Here is a 13,723-nt window from a genome sequence, read left to right as displayed (position 1 = left end):
GTGGGCGAGGATGGAGTCTCCCCGCCCACCCCATGTCCCCTGTCCTCCCAGAGCGACAGGTCCCCGTCAGCCTTGGATTAGACGCGCTTCCTGCCGGGGGGATAGTCGCCGCTGTCCCCCTGCATCCGTGTGCCTGGCACATCACAGCCCTGCAGAAACGCATCAGCTGCTTTTCCGGGCGGTCGGGCAGCGTCACCTCCCCACGGTCCCCTGGCCTCTGACACCTCCTCCTACTCCTTGACTGCTGCCTCAGCAGAGGACCCTGGGCTCCGTCTGGGGGACTCCGGGGACTGTAGTTCCAGGGGCTTGCCCGCGGCCGGCGTCCCAGGCCTCCTGCTTGGTCCCCGTGTCTCCAGCTCTTCCGTGTGATCTGGTCCCTCCCTTCGGGGGCGGGGGTGGCACCCTTGGCTGTCCTTCCAGGAGAACAAGCGGGTGCAGCAGGTCCCCGTGGGGTCTGAGCAGAGCCTGGAGACTGACGGCCTCTTCCTTGGGGTCCCTGAAAGGGGGTCCTCTTCCTGGGCTGCTCGAAAGCTTGTAGCTAGAGTGGAATCCGGAGCGCCATTTGCTGGCTTCACACTCCAGGTGTGCCCGCCAGCCTGACTTTTGTGCCCTCCCCCTCATGCCCACCCCCACCCTGCCCTGCCCTTCACCCCTTCCTCAGCTTCACAGAGCCGACCCTGCTGGCCGAGAACGGCAGACACCTCTTCTCCCCCAGGTCTGGAGACCGGACGTCCGAACACGCCGGCAAGGCAGGACCGTGCCATATGGGCGGTGGGGCAGGGGTGTGCTGTGCCCGCTGCTGCGGCCTGGCACCAAATCACTGCCCTGTCTGCCCGGCCCATCCCGTGGCCCCTCAGCGTCCTCCTCACCAGCATGCCGATCACTGTATGTAGGCCGTCAGGGCGGCCCTATCCTGACTGGGTCACATCCGCTGTCTCCACTTCCGAATGACGTCAGGCCCACTGGTGTTGGGGCTAGGGCTGCAGCTTCCCTGTCGGGGGTACACCTCCATCCATAGCGCCCACCGGGCACGGCCCCGAGCAGGTGGCATTGAATGAGGGTCTTGACTGGGACAGCATCCTGATGGTCAGGTGGGCCCAGGGCCGTCAGGAGGCTCCTGTGACGGGGAGGAGGGGTCGGCTCAGAGGGCAGGAGGATGTGTGACAGGCGGGGTGGCGGGGGGCAAACCAGGGGACGCTGGCACATCCAGAAGCTGGAAGAGCCAGTGAGCAGACTCTCCCCGGAGTCTCCAGGAGAACTGACCCTGCTGACGGTTTTAAAGCCCCCCCTCCCCCGCCGTGGACGGCTGGCTGCTGAGGCTGGCTTGTCTTGGTCTTGAGCTCAGTTTGTGGTGATTTGCGGCCCCAGGACGTGCGGCACTGTGGTTTCCTCTTGGTGTTTAGACCCTGCCGCTCTCTCGGGTTCCTCAGCCTGCTGGGGGAGGGGGCTTAGAGCTCTGCACTGCCGGCCTCCGACCCCAGGAGCTTAGTCATAAAACTCACACTGGCTCATTTGATACATTCTGGAAAATATAGAAAACATGTTAAAATTTTGCACTGAAGACTCATGCTCTGGCTCAAGGGCAGCCACGGGATAGGGAGGGGAGAGGGGCCGGTGGGGGAGGGGAGAGGCCTGCGGGGAGCGGGGAGCGGAGAGGGCCTGGGGGAGGGAAGGGGAGGGGAGGGGAGAGCCCTGTGGGGAAGGGTTCTGTCTGTCTACCCCCGCGGGCACTCAGCCTGAGCCTCACTGTGCCATCCCAGCAGCAGCTTGGCGTCTGCCCCACGTTCCCCTGGACGGGCCTTTTACTCCCTCAGTCATGTCACTGGGCTTTGAATTCGCATTTTTTCACGGTTGAGCTAGATCGCGTGTCTCTGGCCACTTTCTTGGCCTTGATGCCCTCTGGGCCACGCTGTGGGACCCCCTGGGAGGCCTGTACCAGGATCTGAACCCAAACAGGGCCAGCAGGTGGGGCTCTACCCAGCGGGCACGGGACAGCGGGTCCTCGGGCTGGAGCCCAGCCATCCTTCTCCAGAGAGACAGTGCTGGCCGCGTTCAGGAGGCAGAGGCAGGTGCCAGTCAGGAAGCACCGGCTTCACCGAACTGGGTTTGACCATCTCCAAGCATCCTCCAATACTCTGGCCACCCGATGCAAAGAGCCGACTCACTGGAAAAGACCCTGATGCCAGGAAACACTGAGGGCAGGAGGAGAAGGGGGTGACAGAGGATGAGATGGTTGGATGGTGTCACTGCCTTAATAGACATGAATCTGAGCAAACTCTAAGAGATGGTGAAGGACAGGGAAGCCTTGCGAGCTGCAGTCCATGGGGCCGCAGAGAGTCAGACACGACTTAGCGACTGAACAGCAACGTTCTTCAGCGTTGGAAGGTGAAGCTGGCCGCCTGAGGCTGAAGAAGGCGGCCCAGGCCCCGGGGACACCTGAGGAAGTGGCCGTCAGCGCCGCTTGCCCCTTGGCCATCCTGGCCACTTGTCCTGACAGGTCTGCAGGCCGCCTTCCCAGGGCAGGACTCCCCGGGGTGCAGACTCAGGAAACACCTCGTGCCCCCAACGCTCCAGACGCGGCGCCCACGTGGGCAGGGAGGAGCATGGCTCAGGTCAGTCCCGGTCTCCAGGAGGCCAGGTTGTCCCCTGCACCCCACGCCTCATCCAGCTTGTTCTGGGTGTTCACCCAGGGCCACCCTGGGCCCTGCAGGCCGGGTGCTGAGCTCCCACACAGCCTGGCTGACCTTTGGCCAAAGTGGACACTCCTGGTTGAACGGCTCCTAGGAGAGGCCAGCTGAGGCCGGTGGGGAGGGAAGACCTGCCCTCGGGACCCCGCCCAGCCCCGGTCTCAGAGTGAGGACTCCAGGCTGCTGCGAGGGTGGGCCCACGCCGAGCTCCAGAGAGAGAAATGGGCAGGCAGCCCTCAGGGGCATCTCAAGGGTCAGGTCTCAACTCTGCCCGCCTGCCCAGGGGTGAGGAGGGGCTCTGGGAGGTGGGCAGGGGGCAGCTGGTGACCTCTGCACCTTCTCAGGGAGGGTTAGAGGTGGGAGGAGGTGGGGCGCCTGCAGAGTGGGAGAGGGCCCAGGGATGGGCAGGCGGAGGGCAGGCCCTGGGGCAGGGCTCTGCCAGGGGCACAGGCTGCCTCCTTCCCTTTCAGTTTCCACACAAGGGAGGATCCAGTGAAGAGGGGCCCTGACCCCCCGACCCCCGGCTCCAGGGGCAGCAGGGCACGCCGGGGGCCCCCGCTCCCGCTGCCCACCTCCTTGTGGAGCTGGAGACCAGGGCAGCCCCCTGCCCCACCCTGACCTTGACCCCGCAGCCAGCCTCACACCCGCTCCACTGAGGCCATAAACTGAGGATGGTTTTCCTCTCGTCTGTGATAAACAAATTAGCCGCAGGTGTGGACCTGCCCGCCAGGCGCCAGCAGGGTGGACGGGTTGGGGGTAGCCCACATGTGAAGCCTACCCCCGTGGGGCCAGGGGCAGCCAGGGGCCCCCGGCCCGCAGCCCACGCGGCACAGAAAGCAGGGTCCTCGGGCGGCAGCAGCAGGGGCAAGCGTTGAGGGCCGGACAACCCGGGGCCCTCTTCCTCCTCTCGGGACAATCCCTTTTCCCGACAGGAGTTCTTTTTCTTCCGTTTTTTTCCCCCTTCCTGAGGTCTGGAGGCCCTCTTTATGCACAAATATGCTATTTTGAAGCACTCTGCATTGTTCTGAGATTTCAAAGTCAGGGCCAGCAGCCAAAGACAACATACTTTTCTAATTCACTGTAACAGTGAATCCTGGTCAGTAAGTACGCTTGGAAAACGAGGAAAGTGCAGAGAAAGAAAGGTTTCAGTCTGTGCTGCTGTTAGAGACCAGGACCGATTTCGGCCTGCCCTCACGTCCAGGCAGCACACACGCTTGCCAATGGCTCTGAAACCTTGCTTTGCCCTCAGGGCGCCAGCACCCCGGCACCCCTTTAGTGCCTGGAGGCTGTGGGCTTCCGGTCCCATAACCAGAGGCTCCTGCCTCACCCACGAGGTGAGCCTTCCTGGGAGAGCCCTGCCTCTGCAGGCAGTGCCCCCCCAGCTCTGAGAGTTGGGGCGCCATATCACCCTTGGCAAGGCCAGGGCTGCCCGGGCTCTAGACTTGAGCCTGCTGCAGGGACTGGGCACTTGGCTCCAAAGAGAGCTTTCCGGTCCCGGGGACCCAGCAGGGTGTGTGTGGCTGGGAGGCCTCTTCTCTCTGCCAGGGGCCCGCTCACCGTCCCTGCTGGAGCGAGGGAAAGCTCAGGCTCAGCATGGGTGTGTGTGGGCAGCAGGGTCGGAGTCTGCAGGTGGGCAGCGACCCCAGGGGCCCACGGTGCCTGCAGGCCTGCGTGCTGGCCAGCTGGGGTCCCAGCAGCCCTCTGCTCTGAGGTGCCTGCTGCCTGGTTCCACCCAGCGCCTGCCCAGGGGCTGCTCCGCCCAGTGCCACCACAGGATGGATGGCCCTGCGGACCCCGTGGCACGAGCCGTCGGCGTCCCCGCTCCCCACACACGCTGTCCTCTGCTCCAGCAGCACCCCCTCCTGCATTCCTGCATCCAGAGGGTGGTGCTGGGGGACCCCGGGCATGGCCCAGCCCTCTGCACCCCCTTCCACGGCTGCGCGCGTCCTTGGAAGAGGCCAGAGGGGCAGGTTCAGCCCTGGGAGAGCAGGCCAGGCCGGCCCCGCCGCTGCCCGCCCAGCACGGCCTCTGCCCCCTCGCTGCCCCATCTCCACGGGGCCCACCTCCAGGCTCAGCCCTAGGCCTGGTGGTTTCGCTCAGGGACCCGCTCCTGGGGCTGGGAGGCCCCACTGGGCAGCTACCCCCGCTCAGGATGCACTGCTCGGACACCCCGAGGTGAGCCCACCCTGTGGAGCAGAGGCGGGGCACCGACCCCACCCCGAGGCCCCAGACCCAGGCTCCCTGCAGAATTTTGACACCAGCACCAGGCTCGCCTGGCCACTGGAGTCGCGCAGGCCACGGGAGCCCATACAGCCCGGGAAGGGGCGGCAGGAACGGGCAGTGCGGGGCCTCCGGGGCACCGCCAGGCTGGGCCTCGCCAAGGGCAACACGAGCTCTGGTGGCAGAGAAGCGCCCCCGAGACGGCCAGCACTGGCGTCTGCCCCGGGACCCCCCCTGATGAGAGCAGCCTTGTGCAGAGGCCCGGGCGCTGTCCCAGCCTTCCGTGGCGTTCAGGAAGACGCACCGGCATTTTCCCACGCACACGTTCAGAACCTGCTAACTTCCAGATGCACAAGCTGGATTTAGAAAAGGCAGAGGAGTCAGAGATTAAATTACCAACATTCATTAAGTAAAAGCAAGAGAGTTCCAGAAAAATACCTACTTCTGTTTTATTGACTACGCTATAGCCTTTGACAGTGTGGATCACAACAAACTGGAAAATTCTTCAAGAGATGGGAATACCAGACCACCTAACCTGCCTCCTGAGAACTCTGTATGCAGATCAAGAAGCAACAGTTAGAACCGGACATGGAACAGTGGACTGGTTCAAAGTTGGAAAAGGAATACTTCAAGGCTGTATATTGTCACCCTGCTTATTTAACTTATATGCAGAGTACATCATGTGAAATGCTGGGCAGGATGAAGCACAAGCTGGAATCAAGATTGCAGGGAGAAATATCAATAAAGTTAGATATGCAGTTGACACCACCTTAATGACAGAAAGTGAAGAGGAGCTAAAGAGCCTCTTGATGAGGGTGAAAGAGGAGAGCGAAAAAGCTGACTTAAAAGTGAGCCTTGAAAAAACTAAGATCATGGCATCCAGTCCCATCATTTCATGGCAAATAGATGTGGAAAAAACGGAAACAGTGACAGACTTTATTTTCTTGGGCTCCAAAATCACTGTGGTCGGTGACTGCAGCCATGAAATGAAAAGATGCTTGCTCCTTGGAAGGAAAACTATGACCATCTTGGACAGCATATTAAAAAGCAGAGACGTTACTTTGCCGATAAAGATCCTCAGATAGTCAAGGCTATGGTTTTTCCAGTAGTCATGTACAGGTATGAGAATTGGACCTTAAAGGAGGCTGAGTGCCAAACAATTGATGCTTTCAAACTGTGGCATTGGAGAAGACTCTTGAGAGTCCCTTGGGCTGCAAGAAGGTCAAACCAGTGAATCCTAAAAGAAATCAACCCTGAATATTCACTGGACGGACTGGTGCTGAAGCTGAAGTTCCAATACTTTGGCCACCTCATGCGAGGAGCTGACTCACTGGAAAAGACCCTGATTCTGGGAAAGGTTGAAGGTGGGAGGAGAAGGGGGCGATAGAGGATGAGATGGTCGGATGGCATCCCGACTCAATAGACATGAGTCTGAGTAAACTCTGGGAGTTGGTGATGGACAGGGAGGCCTGGAGTGCTGCAGTCCATGGGGTTGCAGAGTCGGATACAACCGAGCGCCTGAACAGCAACAGCAATCATTCTGACGCAGGGTCCTTCCTGGTGGCGCAAGCATCGCTCAGCCAGGCGGGAGTCCAGGGGAGGGTGCTGGGAGCTTGGTCGTCCCGTCCCTCTCTGGCCCCTCTCGAATTCTCCTGGTGAGTCCTCACGGGTCGTCCTATGAGAGGTGACTCAGGCCAGCAGGGTCAGTCAAAGCAGGTGGTTTTGGCCAGTGGATCCCTACCAGTTCCGTGCCATCGGGCCTGGCAGTCTAGATGGTGGGGAGGAGACCCCACAGCACCTTCCCTGAGTGGCCTCGCCGCGGGCTCAGGCCGTCCCCACTGGAGGCACCCCTGCCCCTCCCCTGCCCTCCATGCCTGCCTGCCCGCCATTCCTCTAGAATCCTGTGGATGAAACTGTGTCCCCCAAATTCATATGTTGAACCCCAATGCGGCAGTGTTTGGAGATGGGCCCGTGGAGGTAATGAGGGTTGATGAGGTCCCTGAGATCGGACTGGCACCCTTGCAAGCAGAGACCCCAGAGGGCCGCGGCTCCATCCCCGTGCCTGTCCGTCGTGTGAGAGCACAGCAGAAATGGAGCTGCCTTCACGTGAGAAGAGGGCTCTCCTGGGAGACGTCCTCCTAGCCTGGGCCTTGACCTGGCCGCCCAGCCTCCAGCTATGGGAAATACCCGTCCACCCTCTGAGCCACCCGGCCTGTGGGTCTGTCCTGTGAGTCTGGACCCAGCCGTCATCTGGACTCTCTGTTTCCGCGTCACTGTCACCCAAGCATGTCTGTGCCCCAAACCGGAGGCTGAAGCCCTACCCCCCGGAGGGGCCGGCTGGGTTCCAAGCTTCAGGTCTGCCCCCTCCAAACTGTAGCCCCTGGCGGCCAGTGTGACACCCTCCGTGCTGACGCACTCAGGACACAGACGACAATAGGAAATGGAGCAAAATGATCAAGTCGAGATGCGTCTTGAGTATCATTCCAAGTGTTTGCCTTAGTTTTTTGTAACGACTGCATGTAACGCCCGGCTCTCAAAACTCCTGAAAATTGAAGGACAAGCTCTTAGGAGTTCCTCCGTATTTCCCAGCTTCCCCTGGAGGCTGAATCTCCAGCCTTGGGACGCACCTCCTCCACCCTCCCCCACCATCCCCCGAGCTGTCACCCTGGGGGGTCTTCTAGCACCTTCTCCACCTCCCTTGGTGTGGCTGCAGAGAAGCGAGGCACCCAGGGCCAGCCCTTCTCCGGTTCTGGGCCTGCACTGGTTATGGTTTATGTGTGAGTCTGCTCCTTTGACAGAAGTGGAGGCTGAAGGACCAGGTAGGACCGGGCGGCTCCCGAGGTCTGGCCTTCCCCAGCCTGGGGTCCTGATCTCTGAGCCTGCGAGCAGCACGCTGTCCTGCCCTGAGGTCTGGCCCTGGACAAAGGTCCATTGGGAGGCTGGTTGCCTCAGAGCCAAGTGAGCAGGCCCAGGAGGCTGCCGGTCTGCCCAGAAGCTGTGGCTCTCCTGACCTGAGGTCTGGGCGCAGGTGGGAGGGTCATCCAGGGTCCAGGGCCCCTCACCGCAGCTTTGGGGCAGCCTTGCTTCCTCTGTCTCCACATCATCTTCTCCTCTAGTTTCTCAGGGTCCCGCACGAGGAGGCCCCGGGGGTACACCCTCCCCAGACACACTTCTGCACACCTCGGGGCACTGCCACGCGGCTGTGGTGGGGCTGGCCTGGGCGGTGCTGCAGGGCTGGGTGTCTGGGGGGCTCCTCAGCACCCCGGGCTCCAGGACTTCCCAGAGGGACACGCTGGGTCCCCTCCACTTTGGAGGGGGTGTGCCATCCGATAAGGGTGACTCACAGCGGCTCACGGAAGCCAGGGGCCCGGAGTCCCCCCTGAGGTTCCAGGAGGGGACAGCAGCAGGCAACGTCGGGGAGCAATCAGCAACGTGCAGCCTGGGGGCCTCCACAGAACAAGGGGCCCCGGAACGGAGAAGGGAAAGGGAGGCCAGAGGCAGGGCGTAAGGCGGGGCCTCCCTGGAGCTTGATCTGAACAAACCGCGTGTGGTCACGTACATGAGCCCACATCTTATGGTCATACGTCTGTGACATTTGAGCACGGACTCTATTCGATATTAAGGAGTCAACGTAAAACCTTTATCGGTGAAAAACACACTAGCACGGTCTGTCTTAGTGTAGAGTTCTCAGTTCTCTGAGCTTCTCTCACGGACGTGAGTGCGGGTCTGGGTCCCCTCCAGCACAGGCGGGACGCCAAGCAGCCCCATGGCCCAGACCCCCAAACGGAGCCCTGGGCCTTTAGCCGCCGGCTCCCTTCTCCCCCAGGATTCCCAAGGCCTCCCCAAGGTGCTGAAGTACCAGGACTTCGTTCCTGCTTCTGGCGTGGATGCTCCGTGGCAGGGATGGATCCCGGTCAACGTACTCACGCCATTGATCCATCTGGGTTGTTTCCAGTTTGGGCTGACGATGAACAGACATGCTGTAGGCATTTACGTACAAGTTTTTGTGTGGAAATAAGCTTTCATTTCTCCAAGATAAATACCCAGGAGCGGCAATCTGGATCGTGTGCAGAATCTCTGCTTGACTTTTTAAGAATCACCACATGCTCTTCGGGGTGGCCGCACCATTTTGCATTCTCAGCATTGACGGCCTGAGTGACCGACCAGCCTGCCTCCCCAGGGCCTGGGGGTTCCCGGGACAGGGGACTCTCAGTCCTGGAGCTGGGAAGCCACAATGGTTGGCCAGCCTGTCCTGTGAGCTCCTGGTTTCTCAGTGATGTTTATTTTGTTGCTGCTGTTCAGTCAGTAAGTCGTGCCCGACTCTGCGACCCCGTGGACGGCAGAGCGCCAGGCTTCCCTGTCCTTCACCATCTCTCGGAGTTTACTCAAACTCATGTCCCTTCAGTCGCTGATGCCATCCCACCATCTCATCCTCTGTCACCCCCTTCTCCTTTTGCCTTCAATTTTCCCCTTTCCCTTCACCAGGGCCTTTTCAAATGAGTTGGCTCTTTGAATCAGGTGGCCAAATTATTGGAGCTTCGGCTTTAGTTCTTTTGGGACTTCAGATGGTAAAGCATCTGCCTACAATGTGGGAGACCCGAGTTCGATCCCTGGGTTGGGAAGATCCCCTGGAGAAGGAAATGGCAACCCACTCCAGTACTCTTGCCTGGGAAATCCCATGGATGGAGGATCCTGGTAGGCCCCAGTTCATGGGGTCTCAGAGTCAGACACGAATGAGTGACTTTACTTTCCCTTTTAGCTTCAATACAGTCCTTCCAATGAATATTCAGGGTTGATTTCCTTTAGGATTGACTGCGTTGATCTCCTTGCAGTCCAAGGGACTCTCAAGAATCTTCTCTCGCACCACAGTTCAAAAGCATCAATTCTTCGGTGCTCAGCCTTCTTTATGGTCCAGTTCTCACATCCATACATGACCACTGGAAAAACCATAGCCTTGACTACGTGGACCTTTGTCAGCAGAGTGATGTCTCTGCTTTTTAATATGCTGTCTAGGTTTGTCATACTTTTCCTTCCAAGGAACAAACGTCTTTTAATTTCATGGCTGCAGTCACCGCCCAGAGTGATTTTGGAGCCCAAGAAAATAAAATCTGTCACTGTTTCCATTTCCCCCCCTTCTATTTGCCATGAGGTGATGAGACAGGATGCCATGATCTTAGTTTTTTGAATGCTGAGTTTTAAGGCAGCTTTTCCACTCTTTTCTTTCACCCTCATCAAGAGGCTCTTTAGTTCCTCTTCACTTTCTGCCATTAAAGTGGTATCATCTGCATATCTGAGGTTGCTGATATTTCTCCCTGCAATCTTTTTTCTTTAATCCCAGCAATCTTGACTGAAGCTTGTGCTTCATCCAGCCTTGCATTTCGCGTGATGTACTTTGCATATAAGTTAAATAAGCAGGGGGACAACATACAGCCTTGCCTATTCCTTTCTCAGTTTTGAACCAGTTCATTGTTTCTTGTCACGTTGGTTCTTGACCTGCATACAGGTCTCTCAGGAGGCAGGTAAGGTGATTTGGCATTCCCATCTCTTTAAGGATTTTCCACAGTATGTTGTGATCCACACAGTGAAAGGCTTTAGTGTAGTCAATGAAACAGAAGAAGATGCTTTTCTGGAATTCCCTTGCTTTTTCTACAATTCAATGAATGTTGACAATTTGATCTCTGGTTCCTCCGCCTTTTCTGAATCCAGCTTGTACATCTGGTAGTTCTCAGCTCACGTACTGCTGAAGCCTAGTATTTGAAGGATTTTGAGCATTACCTTACTAGCATGTGAAACGAGCAGAATGGTTCAAATGGTGGCTTGAACATTCTTTGGCATTTCCCTTCTTGGGGATTAGAATGAAAACTGATCTTCTGCAGTCTTGTGGCCACTACTGAGTTTTCCAAATTTGCTGACCTATTGAGTGTAGCATGTTAATAGCATCATCTTTTAGGATTTTAAACAGCTTAGCTGGAATTCCATCACCTCCACTAGCTTTGCTCATAGTAATGCTTCCTAAGGCCCGCTTGACTTCTCACTCTACGATGTGTGGTTCTACATGAATGACCACACCATCATAGTTACTTGGGTCATTAAGACCTTTTTTTTTCACAGTTCTTCTGTGTGTTCTTGCTGCCGCTTCTTTCTCTTCTGTTTCTGTTAAGTCCTCACCATTTCTGTCTTTTATCATGCTCCTCCTTGCGTGAAATGTTCCCTTGATAGCTCTAATTCTTTTTGAAGAGATCTCTAGTCTTTCCCATTATATTGTTTTCTTCTTTCTTTGCATTGTTCATTTAAGAAGGCTTTCATATCTCTCCTTGCTCTTCTCTGGAATTCTGCATTCAGTTGGGTGTATCTTTTCCTTTCTGCTTGCCTTTTACTTCTCTTCTTTCCTCAGCTATTTGTGAAGCTTCCTCAGACAACCACTTTGCCTTCTTGCATTTCTTCTTCTTTGGAATGATTTTGGTCCTTGCTTCCTGCACAATGTTATAATCCTCCACACACCGTTCTTCAGGCGCTCTGTCTACCAGATCTAACCCCCTGAGTCTATTCGTCACCTCCACTGGATAATCCCTAAGCTCAGATGGTAAAGCGTCTGCCTGCAATGCAGGAGACCCAGGTTCAATCCCTGGGTCAGGAAGATCCTCTGGAGAAGGGAATGGAACCCACTCCAGTGTTCTTGCTGGAGAATCCCATGGACAGAGGAGCCTGGAGGGCTACGGTCCATTGGGGTCGCAGAGTCAGACACGACTGAGTGACTAACACGACTCCTACTACCGTAAAGTCATAAGGGGTTTGATTTAGGTCAAACCTGAATGGCTAACAGTGTCTTCTACTGTTTTCAATTTAAGCCTGCATTTTTCAATAAGGAGCTCATGATCTGAGCCACAGTCAGTTCCAGGTCTGTTAAGAACAGTGTTGCATAGGAACCTGGGACGTTGGGTCCATGCTTGTGCGTATGCATGCGTGCTCAGTCGCGTCAGACTCTGCGACCCCATGGGTTGTGGCCCACAGGCTCCTCTGTCTGTGGGATTCTCCAGATAAGGATACTGGAGTGGGTTGCCATTTCCTCCTCCAGGGGGTCTTCCCAACCCAGAGACGGAGCCTGCATCTCTTGCGTCTCCTTATTGGCAGGCAGGTTCTTTGCCACTAGTGCCACCTGGGAGGCCCTGATTAGTCCACGAGTTAAGGTAAATTGGACGTGGTCAGGTAGGAGATGGCAAGAGAGAACATCAACACCTTAGGAATCAGTGAACTGAAATGGATGGGAATGGATGAATTTAATTCAGATGGCCATTATATTTACTACTGTGGGCAAGAATCCCTTAAAAGAAATGGAGTACCCCTCGTAGTCAACAAAAGGGTCCGAAATGCAGTGCTTGGATGCAATCTCTAAAATGACAGAATGAACTTGGCAAGTGATTTGCAAGCCTAATCATTCACCATCACAATACTCCAAGTTTACGTCCCAACCGTTAACGCTGAATAACCTGAAGCTGAATGGTTCTTTTAAAACTTACAACACCTTCTAGAACTGGCAATAACAACAAAAAATATGTCCTTTTCATCATAATGGATTGGGATGCAAAAGTTGAAGGTCAAGAGTTACCTGGAATAACAGGCAAGTTTGGGCTTGGAGTACAAAATGAAGCAGGGCAAAGGCTTATAGAGTTTTGCCAAGAGAATGCACTGGTCATAGCAAACACCCTCTTCCAACAACACAAGAGATGACTCTACACATGGACATTACCAGATGGTCAGTACTGAAATCAGATTGATCTTTATTTTATCCCTTCTAATATGTGAGTACTTAGTACCTCATTATGGACTTAACCGGCATTTCCCTGAGAGCTATGATTTGAGCATCTGTTCACGTGCTATTTGCCATCTATGTATCTCCCTGGTGAAGTGTCTGCTCAACTACTCTCAATTTTTCTAACTGGGTTTTAAAAAGGCGTTTACTTATTTGGCTGCCTCGGGTCCTAGCTGTGGCACGTGGAGCATTCTCGGGCAGCGTGGCCTCTTTCTAGCTGCGGCGTGCGGGCTCCGGAGCTGAGCGGCATGGGCTTGGGTGCTCCGCAGCATGTGGGGTCTCAGTTCCCTGACCAGGGGTCAAATCCATGTCCCCTGCACTACACAGTGGATTCTTAACCACTGGACCATGAGGGAAGTCCCAGGCTTTTTTTTAACTGTTGATTTTAGTTGTATCTAACTACATATAGTTAGATATGATTTGCAATTTTCTCCCACTTTATAGCTTGCCTTTACATTCTCTTAAAATGTTTTTCTGAAAGGAAAATTTAAGTTTTTGATGAAATCCAACTCATCATTGCTTTTTAAAAACTTGTGGTAAAATATGGATGACAAAAAATTTGTTGTTTTAACCGTTTTTAAGTGTACAATTCACTGACATTAAGTAAATTCACCATGTTGTGTAACCATGATCATTATCTATTTGCAGAATTGCGTCATCACTCCAAACAGGAACTCTGTGCCCACTGGGCAGTATCTCCCCACTTCCGCATCCCCCAGCCCCTGGAAACTCAATTCTACTTTCCGTCTCTTGGTCTGTTCTTGATACCTCACCTAAGTGGATGGATTAGCAAATGGCACCACATTCCAGTATTCCTGCCGGAATAATCCCACGGATGGAGGCGGCTGGCTGGTTGCAGTCCGTGGACTGCTGACACCTGAACGGAGCCATGCCGCGCTAGCTCCTTTGTAACGGGCTTATTTCCTGTAACGAGACGTTTTCAAGGGTCACCCATGTTGTAGGGTATGTCAGAACTTAATTTGTTTTTCATTTCATTTTTAACTGT

This window comes from Oryx dammah, unplaced genomic scaffold (assembly GCF_014754425.2).
Source record: "Oryx dammah isolate SB20612 unplaced genomic scaffold, SCBI_Odam_1.1 HiC_scaffold_28, whole genome shotgun sequence".
Classification (NCBI taxonomy): Eukaryota; Metazoa; Chordata; class Mammalia; order Artiodactyla; family Bovidae; genus Oryx; species Oryx dammah.
Note: the sequence above shows the minus strand (reverse complement) of the source record.